This window comes from Corapipo altera, unplaced genomic scaffold (assembly GCF_003945725.1).
Source record: "Corapipo altera isolate COAL_440 unplaced genomic scaffold, ASM394572v1 44b, whole genome shotgun sequence".
In the NCBI taxonomy this organism is placed as follows: domain Eukaryota; kingdom Metazoa; phylum Chordata; class Aves; order Passeriformes; family Pipridae; genus Corapipo; species Corapipo altera.
The window spans coordinates 1527229-1551762 of record NW_020884932.1 but is presented as its reverse complement, the minus strand read 5'-3'; the positions used below and the strand labels follow the sequence as shown (position 1 = coordinate 1551762).

General features: G+C 41.1%; 1 protein-coding gene across 2 annotated transcripts in view; it reads left to right on the top strand.

Annotated features, from left to right (window-relative positions):
• The first annotated feature begins 22259 nt into the window (after positions 1 to 22259).
• CPNE4 (copine 4) overlaps positions 22260 to 24534 on the top strand; it is a 226791-nt gene continuing 224516 nt past the window's right edge. The window contains exon 1 of one of the 2 annotated variants that reach the window (XM_027659449.1): positions 22260 to 22400. The gene's annotated coding sequence lies outside the window, so the exon portion shown is untranslated. Of the gene's footprint in view, positions 22401 to 22665; positions 22802 to 24534 lie in introns of those variants that run through there. The other variant, XM_027659448.1, reaches the window with a different exon arrangement.

The window sequence follows — 24534 nt, the reverse complement described above, 5'->3', positions numbered from 1 at the left end:
TTTCACTGGTAAATACTAATTTATGCAACCTATATTCTTCATGGGAAATTTTTAAAGACATTCTAAATGCTACGTTTCCTAGATAAAAATTTTGAGATTGTCACTGCTTCATTCAAACATAAAAATGGATAAAAAATTATACTAATCCCTTTATGTTTGTTCTTTCAATGTTTCAGCTTATTTCTCCATGTAAGAACAAGCCCAGAGAAGACTTCATTAGAGTGGAAGATTTTTGAAATTATATGCAAAAACTTGGACAAGGACCCAGCGTTCTCATGGCCTTTTACCAAAGGAAGATTTGGGACATTTTTATTCTGCCTATCACCAAGCACTAGTCAAAAGTGGGGAACATCTGTGTTTGTTTTTTCTTGCCAATCTTCAGTCTGACTGCAGTAGTTAAGGAGGAAAATCTTCTGAAATTGCAAGTCTAACTCTCTATCTTCAGAGAATTTTACCTTCCATCCACCATAAATCAATTTATAGTGACATGTCTTGCAGATGGTCTGTCACCAACCAAATATTTAGTGCAGCTGTCCATATAACAGAAATTCAGGGTCCAGGATAACATGTCCAGTTTTGTTTGCTAGACACTCAAATAATGGAACCACTGGTTTGATGTGTGGTTGCATAATTTTATGGAAAGAGAGAGATCAGTGCCATTGCACTCAGACAAAATAGCTCTGTCATTTAAATTTTAAGGCTACAGCCAGGCACACAGTGGTGTTCCATTTGCCTGGTTTTTAGGAATTAAGACTGTGTATTTACCTTCTGAAATGATTAACATAATAGTGAAGAGGGGACTCCCTTGCAAATTGTGTTGTCAACAAAGATAATATAAACTGTGACACAAGCTAAAAGGAAGAATACTTGCCACGTAAGGGGGAAAAGGCAAAACGAAGTTAACTGGTATTGATTGTTTTGGCACAGGCAGGTGTTAAACATACACAGCAGACAATTACAGTACAATTAGAATTATAGAGCTGACTTCTAACCTCGATTAAAGGAAACTTGGTGAAGGCAATGTGACAAGGAGGAAAACTGTTCTCTCCTTTCATTTTATCTTGTGAAGTGTTTCTTTCTCTGCTTTTGTGGACTGTTTAGTTAGGTCTTTCGTTTGTCTTTGGTAGATATGTTCATTCTTTCTTCTTTCCAGTAAGAAATTACATTATTAAAAAGGAGAAAAAAGGTAGACTCTGAAAACTGTGAGGAAATCTCAGAATCTCAATTGCTATTAAGGGTTACAGGTCTTCTAACTTCAATATGCCTCCTCAGGAACCCTCTACTAATCTCTCTTTCCTAATCTTTCAGAGCCAAAGTGACTTCCCATCATCACTGAGTGACTCACTGGAAGAACTAGAAAGGACCTGGATGTGGACACCTGTGCTTCTTAAAACCACTCTTTGGCTCCTTCCCAAATGAGCTTTGAAGATGGAAATTCATCTTTCTAATGAAGGTACTTAATAGATAGCAGCTGTTTCTCACAACTACCTGAAGACATATTTATCACCATATTCTATTTTGTGTAGAAATGTCTTTTATTATTGTTAAGGCTGAAGTATAACCTAATAGGTCATCTTGTCACTTCTCATCCCTTTCTCAGTATTTTGTTTGTTGGGGGGGGTTGTTTGTTTTTGTATGGTTCATTTTTTGCTTTTGTTTTTTTTGCTATTTTATGGAAAACTGCACATTCCTGGCACGTGACTGAGTGTGAAATAATGAGGACCAGAAAAGTCTGCTTATAGTCTCAAAGCAGTAAATGTTACTGTTCATCCGAGAATCTGCATTATGACATACAGTGATGCAGTGGAAGCTCCATCCACACTGAGTTTTCTTGAAAAGTTTATGAGGTTGTTCACTGAAATACTGTGTCCTTGGGGAAAGAAGCAAATAAATATATTTGTCCAGTTAGCAGATTTTGATTTTGCAAAAAAATCTCTACCAGTCTTAAGTGAACAAAGGTGAAAAAATGGAGTCTGGCAGCAACATCTCTATCCACAAGACAGTCCATGCAAGGGTTTGTAAAGGGCATGAAAGATTTTGTGCCCACAGACCAAGTTGTTCTTTCTGAAATATTACTCTATGTCTGGACTTGACTGACTGATGAATAATTAAAAAAGAGAGGGAGTTTTCCTGCCATGATTATATAAAAGAAAAATCCTACTCAAACTTTGATTTGTATGATGATGACTCTTATGCAAGTATTGTACGTATTAAAAAGATCCTGCAAGATGTTCCCCCCAAACTTGGAATATGGTCATGTAGTTCAAATGGATCCTCTTGATTCAAAACAACAGGAGAATGGTTCCAACACTTTATTTCTACCAAGAGCCTTGTATTGCATTCAGATGGTTATAAATCCCTTTCACAAGCTGTCAGACAGATATGGCTGAACTATTTGAGCAGCTGTAAGATAGAAATGAAAGTCTAGATCCTGATATGAGAATACCAACCTAAACATTTTAAAGATTTCCTGAAAAAAACAAACACTCATATCTGAAGGAATTGTGGGGGCTGAAATGTTTTACCCCTGAGATTTTGCACTGCAATTAATCAACAGCATGGATATATCTTCTCTACTTTTGTGATGATAAGCCTCGACAGGTGAGCCTTCTCTAGACAGAAAATTTCACTTCCATACAGTCAGTTTGTCACATTTTGAAGAGCAGAAACTTAATTTTTAAAACAAACATCTCGAAATAGAAATGTAGGTTAGAAGAAATATGAGATCAGAGGCAACAGCCTTACCTCAGCTGTCTATTCTAAGAACCCAACATTTTTCTAATATTGAGTTCACTCTGTCAAGAAAAGCTCCAGATACAGTGTTGTATCCCCATTATGGTGGTCACTGCTCAGATTAGTTCTGTGCACAGAAAGGATTTGTGTTTGAAAGAAGGCACTGGCAAAACAACCAGTTTACACAGATCTTCTGTGAGTGACAAGGATGGAAATACCACCTATTATGCTAACTTTGTCCTATGCTCTAAGATGTGGCAATGAACTTGTACCTTCCTTCTTCCTCTAAGCTTTTCCATGGGACTGATAATGGGGAAAAGGGAGCATCATCTTTTATATGATTCCAATGAGACAACTGGGCATATGAGGTATAAGTTTGGTTATTTCGTTGTTCTAGAAACAATTTATTACACAACTGTCCAGATGTCTAAGAATGGCTGCTAGAAATTTCCAAAGCTACACTTCCATCAGATATATTGCGTAAAAACAAATACTTCCGTCACAGACATTTTATTTTAGTACAACTAAAAAGAAATGCTTTGTATGTGTAAAAGTACTTATGGTGCGATATAGAAGGAAGGTCGCAGGTGGCTGTGGGAATTTGATACTAAATTATGAAGACAAATTAAGTTTGCACTTGCTTTAAAATGATAAGGGATTTGGGAGTGTCAAGCAGAAGTACTTTGGCCCTTAAAATGATGTGATGCAGCTTATTCCCTGCCAGAAAAAGAACCAGTAAAGCACTTCTGAATAAATGCTGACTGCTGGTGAGGACTTTGGGAAAAAATACAGTTCATCACTGCTCAGCACTTGTCTTCTTGATTTTAGTGAGTAATTAAATTGCAGTGGCCCTTTTAGTGATCTGAACTACACACGAGAGATTCAAAGCCCAAAATTCAATAGCTTGTGCTCTCCTGTTTCCTGACTAATCCTGTAAGATGCAGTGGGTTGAATGGATGATCGAATAAGACAACATAACTGCAGTCAGCTAACTCTTCTATAGAAATTAATAATGAAAGCTCACTGAAAATAGAGAAAAAAACTCATTTATGAAGGAATAATAAAATAAAATAGCTAAAATGGAAAGTTGCCTATTGGAGAATAAGATTTTGTGAGCAATTTTTTGAAGTATAAACTATGTTTACTGTAGTGCCTGCACCTTTGATTTCTGAGTTTCTTGGGTCTGGTCCTTCTAGTAACCACACTGACAGAAAGTGGCCTGGGAAGGTGGTTTTATGCAGCACATCAGTCAGAAATTTTGAATGTAGAATCATTTATAAGTGCAAATACATCTGAGATACTTTCTCACTGTCCAAGGAAGCTTGCAGAACATTACTACCACATACACACAAGTATAAGCTCTACCTTTATAGAAGGAAAGAAAAGGTACACATAGAATTGCAGAAGCTGGTTATTGTGTCAGTTATTAAATTGTTCCACTATAACTCTGTTACACATAGTGAAAATTTTTCACCCTTCTGGGGGAAAAGCTACATGTGGAAGATACTTTGCAAGCTATAGAACTGACTGAATATATCTATGGCAGCCTGGAAATATTTGCTGCCAAATATCCTACTTTTTCACAAAACTTTCAACAATCCTCCCTCTTTCTCTGAAATAAAAGCATCCCAGCACTTTCTCCTTGCTCCAGGACTTGACCCTCCCTGCCTTCTCTAATTCATCTCTCCTACTTGTCTCAGACCCTCTGAACCCCTAATGCTGTTCCAAGCCAGTGCAGAAAACAAAAAAAGGAATTAAATAAAAACTGTAGATTGTTTTCACTGTAGCTTCTGCACCTTCTGCTTTGACAGCAGCATGATGATGCTCTCTAGCATAGCAGCTGGCAGTTTACCATACTGCAGCTCTGCAAGATATATCAGGGATCAAGGCTTACCAGCTGTTTTTAAAAAGTTAGGGAGTTGTTTCCCTGGAATGAAGTTCAGCTAGTGTTGTAAGACTGTCTGTACCAAACTACCTCAAGGCATTATGAACTTGGCAACTTACTAGTAGCAAATTTAACTTGTGGAATTTTCTGTTGCTGGGAGAGACTGGAAACTGTGCAAGAAAGTATGCATCTGCAGTCACCTGCAGATGCAGGGGTGCATTGCAACTTTTAAATCCCTTCCACAAACCTGCAGCTCTTTGGTCCTATTTCCATGGACATCTGAACCAAGTGTTCTTGTTCTTTCAAGGGAAAATGATGCAGTAAGTAGCTTCCTTTTCTGAGTTGTGTGGAGACCTGGGCAAAATATTAGAGCCTTTATCTCATAAAAAACTCAGTTTAGGCCACACCTTTACTGAGGAACAGTGACAGAATGAAAACCTACCACCTTAAAATCAATTTGGCAAGCATATTGTAGTTACAGTCATCTGTAACAGAGTATCTAACTTCACTGATTGTGAAAATGTCACCGAAATATTGCTAGTTTCTTGTTTTGGGCTTCAAGGCCCTTTGGGCAAGGTCTTTCACTATTTTTGAACAGTGTCCAACATACAGGAACTTTGATTTGTATATAACAATAAGGTCCCTGACTGAGTATAGGTAGACTAATGACACTGGGCAGGCAGAAGATAGTTCATTTGCTGGACCAGGAGACAATCCTACAGCTCATACCTTTGAGGCCAGACCTCTGCCCTAGGCTCTGTTGACCCACTGACTGGATGAAAACCTGTAACTCTGAAGATCAAGAAATTTAGAGGAAAGAGAAGAGTCTCTTGCAGCTGTTGGCCATACTTGGTTGTCCTGTCATCCATAGGACATATTCTTATCCAAAATGGCATCACATGTGGGATAAGAATCAGTTTTAGGACTCCAGTATCTTATGTTTTTATAGCTGCAGTGGAACAGTGATGAGTTCATAATGTTTTGACTCCTGATATTATGCATATACAGATTCTGGAACATCCCTATGATTTATTTTGCAGTTCATTGCCTGAAAATCCACTGTTCAGAAGCAGATTGCTATGCCAGGAAATAGCCATGTTGGTGTTTCAGAAGGTTTGTAACTACAGATGCTTCTTATGGGAGGAGCCTGGATTTGTTACTTGCCACCAACCTGGGGCAACTTCTCATCTGACTTCTGGATTTTGCTATTGGTTTTGGATACAATGGGCAAAACTCATTTGTATTTTAGCTCCAGGGAAGATAGTGGAGGTTCAGTTGGGATTAGTTAGGAGCAATATATAAACTTCAGCAGTCAGAATCAGAGTACTTTGCTATGCGTCATGTTGCTCCTGAGGCTCATTCTTTATCTGTCAGAACAGTCTTTTAACCAGTTTTTTTTGTCCAGTCCTTAAGGATGAGATTGGAAGGCAGCAATTGGAAAGCAGACTGGCTTGTGCTGCAAATGCTCAGTCCTGTAGGAGCTGATCAGGTCAGAAGCACCTATCTCCTCCCTGTAGCCATCACAGGTTATGCTGTGTTTGAACCAACACTGTTACACTGAAGGGCTTTCATGTCATGGACGGATTCTGCTCTTTCCTTTTACTGAAGAAACGGAGAGGTCTTTGGCCTGTGCCAGTTACTGTTCCCACACATATTATCATCCACCCTGTAGTGATGTCCTTCTGGGATTTTGTTTCATTTTACTAGAAGTCTTTCCAATTTTATGCTTGTTTTTTGTTTGTTTTGTTTGGCTTGATTTTGTTTACTTGGTTGGGCTAGGTTGCTTTTAGTTTGGTTTTTTTTTTTTTTTTTTGATTACAGATCAATTACATTTGTGTGTGCAAAGGCCAAAGCTGAACTTAGCAGTCTGTTGTCTCTGGTCTTAAAGAGCAAAGCCAGCGCTTTGGCACAGCATTGGTTGCTGATAATGAGACCACTGGGTATAGAGACCACACTCCTCCTCTGTTTCTGTGTGTCCCTGCAAGGAATGGGCACACTCTAGTTCTTAATAAACGTGTTTTCCTTCTTAGTTTATATTAAGATCTATAACATGAATCACAACACAGTCCTGATGCCTGTATTATACTCCTACTGCACACACCTACAGCTATCTCACCACAAACCAGCTCACAAATTACAGCCTCTGTCTGCTACTTTGTGAGGCTGATACTGGTATTAGAGTGCTAACTTATCAACAGACTCTTCTCTCTAATCCAGTAACAGCAAGAGTAATAAGTGAATTGCCCAAGATCTGACTGAAAGCAGTCAAGTCTACTACTGATTGCAGGGAGGGCAGGAGTAGGTTTAAGGTTGATAAGACACTAATTTCCTTGGAAAAAATCAACCAGGAAAGATTTTTTTTCTTTCAAGTAAATAGTGGATCTTATGGCCGCGACTGTTAAATTACGCTCTTTTTCTTGTGTATGTGTTGTCACTTCTCTTGATGTTTCCCCAAAGATATGCCATTTTGGGGGGGGGGGGAAACATGTTCAGTCCGCCATCACTGTCTTCCTCTGTGGTAAGGAAAAACAGACATATTGTATCATCAAAAATAGCATTTCCTGGCAGCCTCTAAAAATATACATCACACATCACTAGCTATTTTAAATAGCTGGCTAAAGGAAGAAAACCTCTCCAACATATCTCAGTTATGAAGTATTGACATATTATCCTTTTACATAAAATAACCAGATGCTCCTTAGCAGAAAGTTATTATGAAGTTACCAAGCATTTTTAGTCATTTTGAACAATAGAACAGAAAGATACATTGGACTACTTAGATCCTCTGAGAATATAGGTTTGGGAAATGCCCACAGAGAAATTACATGAATCAATACACTAGGTACTCACTCCAACCCCTAGAGAATATTGCCCAGTTCTTATATAAGCTTAAAAGTTCCATTAATGATTCAAGACCAGACTATAACACTAAGCAAAAATCAGTGCTGAAGGGAAACCATACAAACCATGGGATATAATTCTGTACCCCAGCATCATCCTGAAGTGTTTTCCTCTACTCCAGGATAGATATTTAGCATTTGTACAGAAATTAATTGTGAAAGCTGTAGCATATCTTGAGGGTAGATTTTGCTTTCCTCAAACTTGCCTGGATTTTGGAGCTAGTAGGAAGTGCAGCATCTACAGATATTTCAGCTGGTAGGATGCGAGTAGGGAATTTAATGTTGCTTTTTCTTACTCTATTCGCCCTTCAGAGAAGCTGACCAAGCTGTGAAGTATGAAAATGTGCTGCACCTTTTCATCAACCACACTAATATTCTTTCCATCTCAAGTATTACCTGACACTACAAGAATGTCTGCAGGTCACTGTACTGTTATTAGGTGCAACACCTCAATTATTATCTTTTGCTCAACAAGAAGATCCAGAGTGCACTTTAGTCCTGGAAAGAGGTCAATTTAAGCACTTCTGTGCAAGTAAAAATACTTTCTTTTGAAAAATCTTAATGTTACTGCATTCATTTTCTGCATATCCTTACTTTGCAAGTGGTCATTCTCATTTTTGCTCTGATAGGTTAGTGACAAGAGGTCACCTGCAGTCTTGTATGCCTTACAGGGCAGGGGCACATCCCTGTGGGCTCTGAATGAAGTTTGACTGCCAGGTCCATGGATGTCTAAAGTGTCCTTCACTGAGGATTTGACATCAGGAGTCTTCTGAGGGTGTGCATCTGATCTTCATTGCTCAGAAGACTGAAATTCTTTATCAACATGTGTCATGGAGTAAGAAATTCAGACCTTTCATTCTTCTGAGCTTTAATCTCCTTTAAGATTAGCATTTTTTTCTGGATTTTCCCTGGTTTTATTTCTGTTAAAAAAATCTCTGGCTGACCCCCTGTTTGCCAGCAGGCACATAACATGTAGTGATTTTGTGGTCATCTTGTAGTTGCACAGTATGGAATGGTAGAGGTTTTTCAGGGCTCATAACAATAAACTTCTATTTTGTAGTCACTGTAGTCTCTAAAATCCAGGTAGGTCCTGCACTGTGAATTGGGAAAGCCTGGTATTTTTGATGATGCTTTTGACTTGCTGTGAGACCTTGAATAAAAGAGTCCCCCGACATTGCCTCAGTTTACCTTCCCAGGCACTCCTTTCCTATGTATCTCTGGAACCTCTGGAACACAGAGGCAAATTTTGCACACAGTTGCAAGTAATGTCAAGAGGTGTTTGCTTGTTTGCTCACTTTTGGAATTACTAAGTCTACGGAACTGAAATAAGTAGAATTTACCCTGTATGAATTACAGAATATAGGAAAGCTACACGAGTTGCATAGCTCCTTCCTGGAATGGTAATAAGCATCTATGGATGCAGTGGAGTTTTACTGTCAGTATGAAAAAGTTTAATGGTGAACAGTAAAATAGCATAACTTGGTCATGCTCTACCACTGCTTCGTGTCTCTGGATGTGTTTTCTGTACAGCCCCAAAAAGTGTTGCTTTTGTGTGAAAGAGCTGATGTGAAAGGTGTTCTACTCACTGTCGGTATCTTCAGTTTCCTTTCTGTTCACAGAAATGTATGATGAATTTACAGGAGGCTTAAGACTTAACCAACAGAACTGGCATAAATTATTCCTTTATAGTAGTATTGGAATGCTTCTCTATGAGAATTCTCTGACAGAATAAAAGTTGTAGTATTTCAGAATACCTATTTCCCCATAGGAGAGACATAATGGTTTGGAAAAAGGTTACATGTACTCTGGAGTGTACTGTATGCAGAGATCATCATTCTGAAGTAGCTGTCCCTCTGCCACTCAGTTTCACCAGTTAGGCATGCCCTGGGACAATAATAATGTGCAATGAGGATAGATCTATGGGTGTGACACTATCAGTGTGTAAATCCAGCCAGGAAGAACTAGCAGGTCATTAATGTCATGTGAGGAGATGGAAGACTTGCTATCTTCACCAGAGCTGAGTCCTCTTACAGCATCTTCTTTTAGAGTTAAAATTAAGTCATGAGGGTTTCCTATTTAGTTTTCTGTAGCACTAAGAATAGGAAATGTTTTGTACACTGGGGTCTGTGTTTTATGAATAGGTAAATACCTTTGTTTAGTGGTGAAACAGAAATATAAAAGTAAGGATATTTCACAGTCAGCCTTGGGATCTATATTCCATCTGCCCATCTGCAGAATGCATGTTTAAAATGTCTATGAGAGGGTGGTAAACACCTGGACATTTTGACAACTACATACAGACTGTGGGGCATAATCTCAGTTTTGTTCCTTGTACTTTATATTGTGTTTTTTCTTACATTAGTACTTGGCTGCATCTTTGTTTCTTGAGGAGTGTTTTTCCAGATTCTTTGTTAGAATGTAAGTATCTTTTTTACTTACAGACGATGTGGCTATTGATATGGAGAAGGAAAAACACAGTAAATGCAGTGTTATCTGAGCAACTGGCAGACTGTAAAGACAAAAGTGTGAATACATTTGGAGCTCCTGAAGGATAACTGTGGTTTGGGTGATTTCTCAATGGCAAGTTACTTCAGTTTTCTTCCTGATGTTGTCCTTGTTTGAGAAGTTGTGAGGCTCAAAGTATTAATTCTTAAAATTCTTTAAAAATGCAGATAATTGTCCAAGTGCTGCTGCTATTACTGTTACAGTGAAAACTCCAGACTGAGGGGAGTAAACTCCTCCCTTGCTGTGCTGTAGCTGGTAAGTAAAATAAATACAGGCTTGTCACCTTTCCAAGTGCTGGAGTAAGGGGTTAGTCATCCTCTGCCCTCAGATTTCCACAGCAATTTTTTTGTTGTCATGCTTCAGAAGTGAAGGACTTTATGAAAAAGAATACTTCAACAGAAGAGAATACTTCAACTGAAAATAAATACGTTCAGGTGGCAGTGTATTTGGGCTATGAACTATTTGTGGATAATGAATTAGTCTTTCTCTAATAATCAATTTGTGTAGCATCCAGGAAGGGGGTAAAAAAGTGTGGATGCTTTCTAACTGTTTTACCACTTTTCAAAAAATGCTTTTGGCAAGATATCAGCAGGAATTAACAAAAATTAGTAAAACTTGAAAGCAACAGCTAAAAAGTGTTTGATTCAGCAGTGTGGCCTGCTGCCATCCAAATTGATGGGCACTCTCCAAGCATGGTAGGGCTGTACAGAGAGGAGAGCCCACTTTGATGGAAATCTGTGTGGGGTGGCCCCAGCAGGAATATGAAAGGCTCACCTTTCACAGTATGCTGTGTAACGCTGACAGAAAACAACTTCTGTTAGCAGAGCGGCAGGCTGGAAAGAAGATCAAAAAGCACATCTGGGAATGTGATGGATGGGCAGCACAGTGGAGATGAAAGACCGTGCAACTCCACTGTCTTGGGAAGAATCACAGAAAAGAAAATAGAAGGTGAATGGCCTGGGGAGGAGAGCTCCAGCCAAGGTAGGAATGTGCTACCTTCTGATTTCACACAGCTGTGAGCAGAGCCTAGGATATCCTGTGCAAGGCGCTCCTGTTAGTTGTTGGTCAAACTCTGGAATCCTGAGGGCCCTTGGCACCAGGGTTGGAGATGGCTGGCCAAGGTTGGGGCTGTATCTGAGAGGTGGCTGATGTGGAAGATGTGCTCTTCCCCTGTCATGGACAGAGGGTATGTTCCAGCTGATGGTCAAATGCATGGATGAATCAAGACAGTCAGTGGCCCGGGCAATGGAACAGATGTAGCAAACAGTGTTTGAATACTTGCAATTGTATAGACACCAGATGGTGGCTTATCTGATTCTGTATAACTTGTCAGGGCTCTTACAGAGACCTCCATGTCCTGTTGCCTTTGTAGCTAGGAAGTGTGAACTTTGAAGTGCTGGGAGGGAGGCCAAGGTGCAGTTCAGAATAAAAACTGACCCAAACCAGAGCGGGAGAAGAGGTGATGGCTGCAATAACTTCATGCTGATGTTATCCTATTCAACTGGTCCCTTTTATTTCTTCCTGGTGATCCATATTTGTTTCTGTCCATAGCTAGGAAAAATACCTCACTTACTAACTTCTCTCTGGAAGGAAAATCTCAACACTCATAAATAGTATTTTTTGTTTAGCCCCTCAGTATCCCTGTTACCAACTCTTCCAATGAGTCTTGCATAAAAAGATTATTTAGAGTGGTTACTTTCAGGGTGCAGCATATGCCAGCTACTCCCTAAAGGACAAGGACCCAAGGGTACTTCCCAGGGCAGCAGGATAGGACCTCACAAATCAGGGCCCATGCCACCATCCCAGAAGCGAGGCAGCCCCAGCCCTGGGCATCAGGCATCTTCATGGGCACAGGGGTGGGATGGGATGGGATGTGGACCTAAATCGGTGGGGTCTGTGGCCAGGCAAGGCTGCAGGATGCTGGAGACTGCCCCTGGTGCATCACTGATGGGGCACAGTCTGATGGTCCTGGGCATGCTGGGCATTGGTCAGGGTGAGAAAAGCCCCAGGGAGGCTGGGCAGAGACAACCAAGGCTGGTCATGCCCTCAAGGCTTGACTGTTACAGTGGATGGCCTCCAAGAACCCAGAAAGACCTCAGCAGTTGATCTGTGTGTGGCTAGAAAATGGCATAGAGAAATAGCAGTCTCTTTCTTAGCTAATGATGACCCTTGAGAGCAGTCTGTGGATAACAGATGATGCAGGCTTCCCTCCAGTAAGCAAGTGCAAATCTTTTGACAGGAGCTGCTGAACCCACTGATTCATCATTGATGAATTTGCTGTGGGAAATAAACACTGTGGCTGGATAGGACACAGTAAATAGGGTCAATAGCATTGAGGCTACTGCATGTTGTAAGTTACTTTTTAGTGGGAAACCTTCCTGTGGAACACTTTTTCCTGGAGCTAAGCCAATTTGCTGCTCAGGCACAGGAAGGTAATTATTATCCTAATTGTCTTCAGCAGTACAGCAGATGCAAAATGAAAGATTGTTAATAAAATGATAAAATAGGTCATTAATGATAATGTTGATAGTCCTGAATATTGTTTGGAAAGGAAAATAAACCCAAACCTATGGTAAGTGAAAGAGAGCTGGAAAACTTAGTAGATGGGAGGTGAGGAAGGAGACAGAAAACAAAAAAATGGAAGCCCAGATGACATGCCAGATGTAAGGTCCTTGAAGAGATGCAGGACACATACAGAGAAGATAAAAAAGGAACCTAGAAAGGATAAACCCACAAATTTCTGATTTTTTCCATAGGCTACCTGCATGGAGCATCAGAACTGTTCTGAGGCACAGATGTGCACATGCCCCCTTTTCCTTTGGTCATGAATTAGAACTTCAGCTAACATTTTTGATTTAAGCAAGGTGCTATATAAAATGCTTTTAGCAGATGGTTGAATGTCTTCTTCACAGGTTCAGGTCAATCAGTGTAGACTCTTGGAAATATTTTGTTAAGTTGAAAAAAAAAGTTGAAAAGGGACACATCAGGAGATAACTCTTCCTCATTAAAATTTAGGTATAAATCACAGTGCCCTTGAAGTTCTTCTCGTTACCTTTAGCCTCCATCTTCAGCAACTATGCAGAAAAATATCAGCTCAGCAGTGTTACCCACAGTACAAAAGAAAGCCTTTCTGTAGGAAATCTAAGGATTCCTCAGTCCTTTTATTTATGACGCAAAACGGCTGAAACATCACAGACCCCATTTTTGAAAGCTCAGTTATAGGCTGAAAAAAATACATGCACACATAGCAGTCTAAAGAAAGGAGGATGACAATCTTTCTTTTTTCGTTTAATACACTTGTGTATAAGCTAAAGTCAGGGAGAATAAAAGTCAGCACTTTGGGGAAAACCTTAAGCAACAGCATGTAAGAACTTTTCATGCTGAATCAGACCAATGCTTCATCTTATTCTGACACCTTATCTTTGTGAATTCTAACATTGCCCCAGTGGACAGGTAATTGATGGAGAATAACCCATGCATTGGCAAAATTTCTTCCTAATCTTGTCAGTGAGGGGTTGGGATTTGCTGTGCATTATGAAAAGCTGCACTCCTAAACAAGTAAATTTTTACATAGTCATAAGTTCTGAAAAGTGCAGTTACAAATATAACAGGTGGGTTTTTCTCAAGCCCTTGTTTTGTCATGTGACTTGCTGTGACTGTTCCCCATGAAATTCTTCAGAGCACCCTTGTAATCTGACAGGACAAGAATCTCCTTGTAGAGGATCACCTTATTCTTGTTTCACTTGGCGTATTTTATCTTCTTTTTGAATTTCTGTTGCTCACACCTGTTAAAAACACTTCTTCTGTTGCTAGGAGAGCAGAAACAACAAGAGAAAAAATGGTCAGCATCCTGCTTCACATGTTACTAGTAAAAATAACTGCAAATAACACTTTTCAAGCATCCTTTTGTGTAAATGCTTTCTGGGTATATTTTCATCACCTCTGAAGGCCTCCACCACTCTTGCCACTGTGGTAGATCTTTCTCTCAGCACTATCCACAGCAGCTGGTAGAATGGCTCAGGCCTCTTTGTTTACATCTGACACCTCCTCACCCTGTCCTGGCTACAGTTTTTGCTAACCAATTGTGGAAAATATGCTGTGTGCACACATATTTGTGGGGTAATTCTATGCCTCTCTTCTGAAAATCTGGGATTTATCCCAATCCAGATTGCTCAGATTGCCTGAAGTTTTCATTGGGTTCACTATACACTTCCAACTATAAAGTTTACCCTATTCTTGAATAAGAAGCAGTTGCTTAATAGTAAGTACTTCCCTGTGTTCAAAACCTGTAGGTGAGTTGAGACTGTTTGGTTGTTCTTGGGAGTTTTACACACCAGGTGCTGAAGTGGGAAGGGTGTTATTGGAAGTTATGGGTTTTCTGTTGGCTCTTTAACAAATTCTTTCAATAAATCACACTTTTAATCTGTGCCACTGTTTGCCTTGTCACATCCACCTTATCTAGTCATCTGCTTTGGCACAGGGACTGGCTGCTTATTTTTTTCCTGTAAAGTCCCAACCCAGGGGGCTTCAGTTTCAGCTGGGATCCCTGGCTCCTATTGTGATACTAGTTTCAGCAATTAATCTCACCAATTTATGCTTCACAGAAGTCGAGCTGGTGTCCAGGCCAGCTTCTGCAATAATAAAAATTGAACTTATAAAAATTGAATTCCAAGTTTAGCAGAACTAAATCTGATATCCTAACACATAGAAAATTAATTTTTCAGCAGTCTTGAATTTCTCACATAATTCATGTTAATGCATTTATGAGCTTCTGGATCTGTCCATTCAATGGTTACTTGACTGGAAATCTGCCTTCTCTTACCTGTTCCAGGACACCTGCAGTCTTTTAACGAGTGGGAGATGAAGAGCCAAAACAGACACGTGCAATAATAACATTTCAGGTGAACATACTGACACCATTGCACAATACAGAAATAAAAGCCAGGCTCTGGCTGCTTCTGGGTCAGCTATTGAAAGAAGCAGGAAATCATATCGTTGTGACTAGTCTGCGAATGATCACTGCCAGACGTTGGTGAATTTACTTCTGACTCTTTAATTGCTTTGCAAGGGTTGGTGGTAAAATTATGTTCATCTCCACATTAATTCCCAGCTATTTTGCGGGAAATCTCAAAGGCTTTCTGGATCTGCCAATGAAAAAGAGAAAATACTCCAGGATGTTCTTTCTTCTCCAGTCATGAAGCCAACCTTCTCCTTTTCAGAACACCACTGTCGTGGCCTCTCTTTGTTTGCCCTGGACATCACAACTGGCTTTCCACAGCAAAGGGTAAGGAGATGGAAGAAATGGTTTCCGTAATCATTATTGCTAAAAAGAAGGCATTACCTAATGGCATGACTACAAGAGAGTTACACTAGAGGTAATTTTGGCCTAGGAAAGCTGCTTCTGGTGTTTAAAATAAAACAATAGTCAGAGAACGTAGGAACAAGTTAGACAAGTTAACATTTTTCTGCAGTGAAATACTAAAGAATCTTATAAATAAAACTGGAATTCATCAGCTGCATGAAGGTGTCCTCTTTTTCTATTAAACACTATGTAGAGCAATAGCTTAGCTTTGTATCAGAAGATACTGAAATAATGCTTTTTCTCTATTTCTTGCTTAGAGGATATGTGAAGAGGAATTTTCCGTTGTGACTGTGAAAAACTGATTTTTACCTTCATAGACTGTTACCTTATTATAGAGAACAGGCTTAATTATGTCTTTAAATGGTGAAGAGAACAAGTAATTTAAGGGCTCTGGATGTACTTTTATTAGTAAAATCCCATTTGGTACAGTACCTCCTTATTCATATTCTCATAAAACTGAATAAAAATCACCATCTGTAGGATATGTGACATATGGGTTATTAAATATCTTCTATGATATCAGGGCTCTAAGTGTTGCCAGGAACCATGGTACCTTGCAAAGAAATACCTCTGACCCTGACGGTAGAGACTTTTTATTACCGAAACACAGATCGTCTCTTGCTGTGTGTGAACCTTCAGCACAAAAAGACCTGAATGTTTTTAAGCAAACCATTATTTCTAACAAAAGATGCCTTTTCTCTCTCAGACAATTGTTGAGAGAAAGTAACAGACTCTTACTGTTAAACAAGCTTTAGAGTTTTTCATTCCAAGTAAAATAGCTTGAGGCTGGCATAATCAATTGCTGTTTCGCAGAGTGATAGAAATGCACATGCTATGCAATAGCTAAAAATCTGTCAAGAAGCCACTACCATGGCAAATGACCAAGCACAAATTGGCAACAGCATGGCCAAAGTGTAATCTTTACCGTCTATTAACTAATGGACAAAAAACCCCACACTAAACTGCATCTTTATTTCTAGGTGAAATATCATGTTTCATTCAGAAAAAGGTTATGATGGACCAATTATTATCAGCTTGGTTTAGACTGGAACCTTTTCTCATTCTCAGGTTTGCTCTGAGGGCAGTGGAAGGGGCAGAGAAAAAGTATTATGGGCTGCCAAAAAAACAGAAGAGACTGGTAAGAGGAAAAAGTGTTGGTATATTAACATATACTTGCCAAATTACCACCAAAATGTGTTAGATGATGCCTAGTATAATTCCTCCCAGTTCTACCATTTCAGTAAGGAAAACTTCATTCAATAACACAGTGCCACTTTAAAACATAATCTCTCTGTCTAGATGCTGTGATTTGTCTTCACTTTTCCATGGTATTTATCTAGCTAGTTTACATTTTTAACTGACTTTTAAATTCACCCACATTAAATTCAAATATGACAAAAAAACTTGCAAACAGCTTCCTTCCACTGTGAACTTGCGTCCTTCATCCCTTGCCACAATGTGGAAGGCAGTTTGGTTATGACACTCTGACCAACGCCTGTTTGCGATATTGCCAGATGCCACAACAGCATCCCATGTGTTGGGCAGGTCATGAATCACCAGTCCATTGACCAGGGAAAGACCATATTGGTTGCCTGTACTGAGCATGAAGATCCACACAGGGGTAAGTGGAGCCAAAATATTGATACTGTAGTAGGAGAGACGAATAACCTCTCCTAACTACTTGTCTGATAACATGAAGACTCATGAAAAATGGGGAATGTGGCACTATGGGACTTGCAGTAAGACAAGTCCTCAGTATTGTGAAATGTGCATCTATGTTATACACTACCTATAGCTGAGTGTCTTTTGAATACAGTTACAGAGCCTATAGAGAAGCTACAGGACCCCTTCTGTAATGAACTCCTTTGTTTTAGGCAGTACTAAGTTCTGAGCATGGCCACAAGTTCTGCAAACTGTGCCAAATGCATGGTTACCTGCTTACTCTGATCTCTGCTGAGCTACATGGTTCTTCAAAAATTAAGTGAAGTGTTCGGGCCAGAGCCATATGGACAGATACTGCAATCAGTAGAACTGAAGGCCCGAACTCCACAGGTGGAAGCAGAGTTGCCATGAGCTCCACTTTGCAGTCCACTGACAGTTGCATTGCTACAAGTCAGGAGAGGCTCTCTGGCATCACTGGTGGCCACTGTCATGGTAGCCACAAGAAACCCCCCGAGACTTACTGGAGGAGGTTAAGAAAGGATTCAGTTTTCCTCTGTTAAGTTTTGGGCAGTGACAAATGTTTTTATTCAGAGGTAGGATTATTTTTATAGTCTTTGTTGATTGACTTGATATCACTAAGCAGGGCTGGCTTTGTGAGATTGCACAACAGGGTGGTACACACTGGAGAAGGGTAACAGTGCCACCCATGGCAAAATGGCATAAGGACCCCTTAGCTAGCTGAGTAGGCAAAGGTGAGGTGATTCTATGTACCTCAGAATCTCCAAACCTTATCACTTTCTTTGATTATCTTCCTTTTGAAATATTTTTTGTCAAGAAAGGAATGGTTTAGAGAAATAAGGATATATTTGCCTTTTTCCCATTCTTTCACTTGGCGTCAATTCCCAGAGATGTCAAGATAGCTCAGCAGGTGGCACTGAAGATAATACAATCTTACCAAGTCAGTGGCATCAATTTCTACATCAGCTATTGCTTATCATTGTCTTGCTTGGGATAAGTCTTGTCTCATGGAAGATGCTGGACACTACTCAGGCTCCTTACAGTCATGCCATGGCATGAATGACTGTGACTCTGCAGTGGCAGCAAGAGATTATATTGCTTAGTTTTCTTTTGCTAGAAAGCACAGTACCTACCTTCAGGCTAATGTGTACCTTCTCTTGTCACAGTACTCAATACCACATCCTACAGTCAGCAATGGTGTCAGCTTTATGGATATTTGGTGCCACAAAGCTGTGCTAAGGGACTCCAGAGTGATTAAGAATTGAGGCCAAGAGTACAAGGGTTCAGATAATGCCACACATCACAAGACTACCTGATTGATTTCTAAAACCATTTGGATCCAAAGCTATAGCTGTAGCCACAGTAGATTTTTTTTTGTGTGTGGGTTTGGTTTTCTTAATATGTAATTCCTATGTCATTTTCATTTTCTCTAATATGTCTAGTAGCTCTGAGTCCTCTAAAGGCAACAATGGCTCTTGGGAACCCTTGGTTAAAATTCTGCTGCCAACACGATGAGAGCTTTAGGATCATTTCCTGGACTGGGACATCAGCTCATCTCTGAATACAATCAAAGCTGCCAATATGTATCTATTGTGCCTATTTTGATACACATAAGGACCACATACAAAACTAAGAATAGCATCACTGCTGACAGGAAAAAAACCCAGTCTCTGTGCCACCTACTCACGATGACTATTGTACACACAGATTCATAACTCTAAATCTCAGGAAAACAAATCTTGCTGGTTTTGGATAATAACTTTGTTAAGAATAAATTCACTGAAGGAAATGGAAAACTGTAACTAATACTCTATCAGCATAGATCAGAGATGAGATCTAGGGCAGTATGTGTGATTTCTTTTCCTGGAAACACCCTGAAAGAACCCAGTTTTTCAGAAGGCAGGTGATTTGAACCTCAGCTTTCTTTCATACACCTAAGTTTTAAAACACTAGTTACTGTAGAAATCATGTGTTTGGTCTCTAATACAATTAATTCAGGTCTTTTGCAAGCAAGCGTGTCAATGAAGTTCCTAAGCGAAACCTAGGACAAGTCTGTTAGAAAAGTCAGATGTAAATGTCAGGTGAGCAGATCCATACTGGCAAGGGCAGCAAACACCAACTTTTAACATTTAAAATGCTTTTAAAGGAGAGAAAGGGAAAAAAAAAGAAAGAAACATTTTTCCTGTTGTGTTTTTGAAGGTCATGCTTTCCTCCATTTACAACTGTTGGTGGTTGGTGGGTATAAGCTGACTAAGCTTTATTGTGGTTATCATCTCAGGCAGCAGAATTTAGTCATATGGGCAACTGAACAGTACAAGGCATGAACAAATTCTGAAAAAAGTATTCTAAAACGAGCACAGATACTCTGCAGGTAAGGCATTCATTTACTCAGTAGTTATACCCATCAGGCTTTGGACATTAGAACTTGAGTAGCATTTGAGTGTTTTCAAAGTGCATGATGGCTTGGGACTTTGCACCAACTTGTCTCAGCGTGATAAGGTCTTTCCTGATCTATACAGGCACCAAAACCAAGCATGACAATTGTAACACAATAGTTAAAAACACGGAACAACCCTGCTCTTGTTACAAGTGGGTGGACAGCTTAAATTTGTAGCCTTTGATATCCTGGCTTGCACTTACACTTAGTTAACACACGAGTTAATTCTTAAGACTTTAAATCATTCTTTTAAAAGATCTACTGGTTTATGTGAGCTGCTTAGCTGCCCTCGCAGTGTACTGAGGCTGGCTGTTGGCAAGCAGGAATATCATCCTTCTCCTATCTCTTTCCTAGGCACACCTTGGTCCACTGAAGATATTCTGATGCCACCCGCAGGAGGACGCAGGTACTTACAGCATCTCTCTGCCCTATTAAAGAGTGCTTTAGCAATACTAGCAGGTAATATTAGCAAGCAGAGGAAACGCTAAGGCATGTAGCTGTGTGGGCACGTAACTGCAGGGTGAGATTCGAGCCCTTATAGGATCCGTGCCACAGAATGAGAAGTATTATTTAAGTGTTGGAGTGTAAGATAAAGAACAGAGAGCTCACACTTCATCTGGACTCAGCTAAACACAGATGGAGGTTAGATCCTGCTCCTTCTCACTGTCCTCTACTGCAGGTTATCCCACTGGTAAGTTCCAGCCTACAGCTAGACCACAAATACATTTTGTGGAAGTCTTGCCAAAGTCACAGATTCATGAGGTCTCCCTTATTCCTGCAGGGCATCCTGTGTTTCTTGCTGTTTTCTAAAGAGTCGAGCTAAACATGAAGCATCCTGGTGTGCAAAAGGCTGTTAGCAGGAAGCAGCTCCAGTGAGCTGTCACAGCTCCCAGCCATGACACAGCATGCAGAATCTAGGAGTCAAGCAGCCTTGCCCAGCAGTTATTCTGGGACAGTCAACCTGGCTTTGTATTAATACACAGTTTTCCCCTGGAGGCTTCAGCCATGCACTTCTGTGCAATATGATTCTGCTGTTATTAAGCTATAAGACTTGTGAGATCCAAGTAAAACTAAGGGTAATCTTGACTTCCTGGAGAACTTCATTAGCTTAGTGGTTATGCTATTATGTACTGGGTGCATAAGGGAAAAAAAAAATCACAGCTTTACAGAAACAGTAACAGAGAAGAGGTAAGCAGAAAAGACAAGGGAAATCATATTGTTTGTTGTATTTAGATGAGTTTTGTGTAATTCTTACTGTACTATAAAAGTAATTTATGTTTATTTCTGTGAATGCATAAATAGAAAGACTAATCTTTGATTTTAATGCTGTGAACAAATTACTAATCAGCAGGATCTTTTGCATAATATGCTCTGTAAAATGCTGCGTTTTGTTGCACTTTATCAGCAGTTTGAAAAAAAATCAGGTTTACAATGTATAATTATAACATTTGCAGTAGTATCATATTGAAGTCGCTAATCAGAGAATCAGGGGGTTCTGACAGAAGAGTTCAGCTACATCTCAAGAGGTGACTCTTACCATTTTTAATTTGGAAGACTTGTGATGAGTGTTCCCGATTTGGGCTAGCAAATGTGTTTGCCTACCTGTTCTCTGTTTGACACCTCACAGTGCTCAGGAGTAGTAGTCCAGGTTTTGCCAGCTCAGAAAACACCTGGCATCAAGTTCATAGCATAAAATTAACTTGTTTCTGTCTTGCACTCCTTCTCTTTCCTGAAAAATTTTCATAACTGGAGGTACCTTTTTTTCAAAACGGTTTGTGTTTATATCTTTATGCCTGTTTGGGGGATGACTGCAGCATGTGTATCTCAGTGGACCTGCTCTGGGAACTCTATCATTTTTAAATTGGTGTGTCTTAGATCTATGAATTTTTATCTTCATCAGATTCTTGTGAGATAGGGAAAGGAAATTAGATTATACGGGTGGGGAGCTATGGCACAAAGATGCTGTATTCCACAAATATTTGGGGATTTGTTTAACTGACAAATGTAAATCCAATTCCCTGCGTAATCTGAGGATTTCTGGGAAGCCAGCCAGATTTTTCACAAGAACACACTTTGGCATTGACACAGTTGCTCAGTAGATCAAGAACTGAGTGGCTGCCATAGGTAGGCAAAGTCAAACAGTGAATCCTGATATCCCAAGTCCTTGAGCTGTTTTTTGGCTGTAAGAACTCTCTTTTCGCTTAGTTGGGGCCATCCTATCCCATCTCCCTGTTAGGAGATCTAGCGAGGCACTGCGGAGTCAGCAAGAACCCCAATGCCAGGGGGAGAGTGGCCTCTCAGCAACCACTCAAGCCTGTTTCACTCTCGCAGGCTGGCACTGCTGCCCCCCCCCGCTTGTGGGCATTTGTGCTTCTGCCAGCATGTGGGTGTTAACAGCCCGAATTTAACCTAATGCTCAACTTGAACCACTCGGCTCATTGGAAATACTGGTTGGACTTAGTTAACCCCACACTGGCGGCCGCTCAGCAGCGCAAGCAAATCGCATCTCCTCCCCAGGTGTGCTGAAACGGCACCAGAGAAAAGCTCGGTGCTCCCAGCTCGGCGGGCAGAGATGCGCACGGGAGGCCTGGAGCATCCCCGGCGCCCCCTCCGTGCCCGCCGCCCCCCGCAGGGGGCGCTGCCGCGGGCTCCGCGGGCACCGCGGCTCCGGCACCGCGGGGCCGGGGCGGCTCCGAGCGGGGGAGCGCCCGGCGCGTCCCGCCCTCCTGCCTCCTCCCTCTGTCCCCTCCCCTCGGCGGCAGTGGTGGAGCTGCAGGGCTCCCCCGCTTTTCTTCACATGGGGCTCGCCCTGCGGGCGGGACAGCGCTCCTGCCCTCCCGCCGACCGCTGAGAGGGACCCGGCGCGGGCGGAGGGTTCTCGCCGCCACCGGCGGGCAGGTAGGGACGGGCGGCGCTCCCCGAGGGAAGTCGGGCGGCGGCGGCGGCGGCGGCGGGACGGGCGGGACGGGCTGTGGTGCCCCGGCCGGCGGTGCCGGTCGCGGAGCGGGGCGCACGTGGAGCGGGAGCCTCTCATCCCGCCCTCCTCCCTCCTTCGGCGCCCGCCCTTCGCCAGGGTCTTCCCGCCGCGGCTTCGTCGTGGTCGCGGGACCCCCGCCGGTCACTTGTGGACGCATCGCGGGTGGGTTCTTTTCCCGGGTGCCGCGGGGAGCCCCGCAACTTCAGGGAGGAACCCGGGCGGGGACGCCGGTCTTCCCCGTTCGCCCAAAGGGAATGGAGTTTATTTAAAGAGCTGTGGATCTTCCCCTACCCGTTCCATCTTTTAGCTGTCAGGAGAACAGGTCCGTTATTTGTGAAATTATTTTATGTCAGTTTAGGTCTTGTTTCTTTTTTCCTGTACACTACCAAATACAGAGTGCTGATGAGATTATTTTCTGTGGTTAGTAGTTTAACACAGGACGAATTCCTTATGCCTTTAAAGTGAGCGTTATGGGTTTGTCGAGTTCATAATCTTATGTTCTCATAGCTCAAAATAAACCTTTTCATTAAAAGGGAGAAAACTGGATTCAGTTTTCGCAGCTTTTGATTGATGAGATCTCCCTCGTGGAAATCAGCAGGGAGTTTTGCCTGATTAAGAGCTGCAAAATTTTCCTGAGGTTTGTTACACAACTGGCTGTAGTTGTGCAGTACGGGCTCAGTTAGGTAACTTCGCATCTGAGTCTTGTTTTCACTGGTCCAGCTGAAGTACTTTCAAGTCAAATTAGGTTCAGTGCTCCTCTTTAAGCCCTCTCCGCTCGACGGGTCCAGGGGAGTGGAAGGATTCTTTTACCTGCTTCAAAGAAGAGTAAGCTTGTTGGTTAAACAGAGAAGCAGGTGATACTCATTGGAGATAGCGATTGCAATTTAGAAATGCTCTGTGTGTTTTGCTGGCAGTGCCAGGTCAACTGTTTTCATCCTGGAGGTGTTTTATTTTGCTTGTGTTGCTGTTGAGCCTCAGAAGCTCTAGTCAAGAACCAGAGACTCAGCTGTAATAGAAGATGTACAGGCATGCATGTAATCACAGTCTCTCACCAAAAAGCATGCTTTCTAGTGTGGTTATGCAGAAATGTTACAGAAAACAGAGCATTGCTCCTCAAAAAGCTTGGAGGTTGCAATTTCCACACTTGTGAGCTGACTATTCAGTTACTGCTGTTCTGTTTTTTTTCTGTGCTGCTAAAATACCTGACGGTAAGCAGTTTACAGAATCTAGTCAGTTGTTTGTGGAACTTTTGTTGTTGTTGCAGCTGCAAGAGTTCTGTCAAATTGTTTGGGTTCTTTTTTAAGACATGAAAGTAAGTAAAATAAAATGGAAACTTCCTTGCATTTTAAGTGGCAGCAACACAGGATCAGACTTGGTGAGGGTGGAACAAACAAAACCCAGTGCTTTTCTTTGTGTTGTAACTATTTTCAGATAAGAAAACCTCCTTTGCGATGGCATTTCACAAGTTTGTTCTTGATTCCTTGAAATTTCAGGTGGTGAAAGTCTGATCAATCTAGCTATTCAAGCGAGGAAAAAACATTGTAGTGTGGTATGTGGAGTTCAAATGCACATTACTGGAAAGCTACAAACAGCCTTAAAGTAATCCTTTGTGAGGCAGGAACTCAGGCATGTGCTGAACAGCTTTCCTGAGTTAGGACAATAGGAAACAAATTGTGTATCACTAGAGTTAAAAGTATTCAAGAAAGCTGTTAATAACATTCAAAAGGAGGTTCTTAATATACATGTGAAAAGCATTATCAGTTTGTGTAGCTCAGCAGCCACTGCATCATGTTGAATTGTCCATCTTCTAATCTTTGGGGGGAGATTTTTCTAAAACAGGGTGCTTAAATGTACCCCAGTTTGAAACACTGAACTAAGGTGAATTACGTTAAGTAATTCTGCCCAAGAGATTGGACATTTGCACCTTGGACTGAAAAATTACCTTCTTAGCAGTGTACCAAAGCTTGGAGCTCTCCATACGCAGAGAAGCTGATGGAGTATACATGGTGGTGTTACATGTTCAGTGCTGGTTTATAGGAGACATTTCTATGGCAG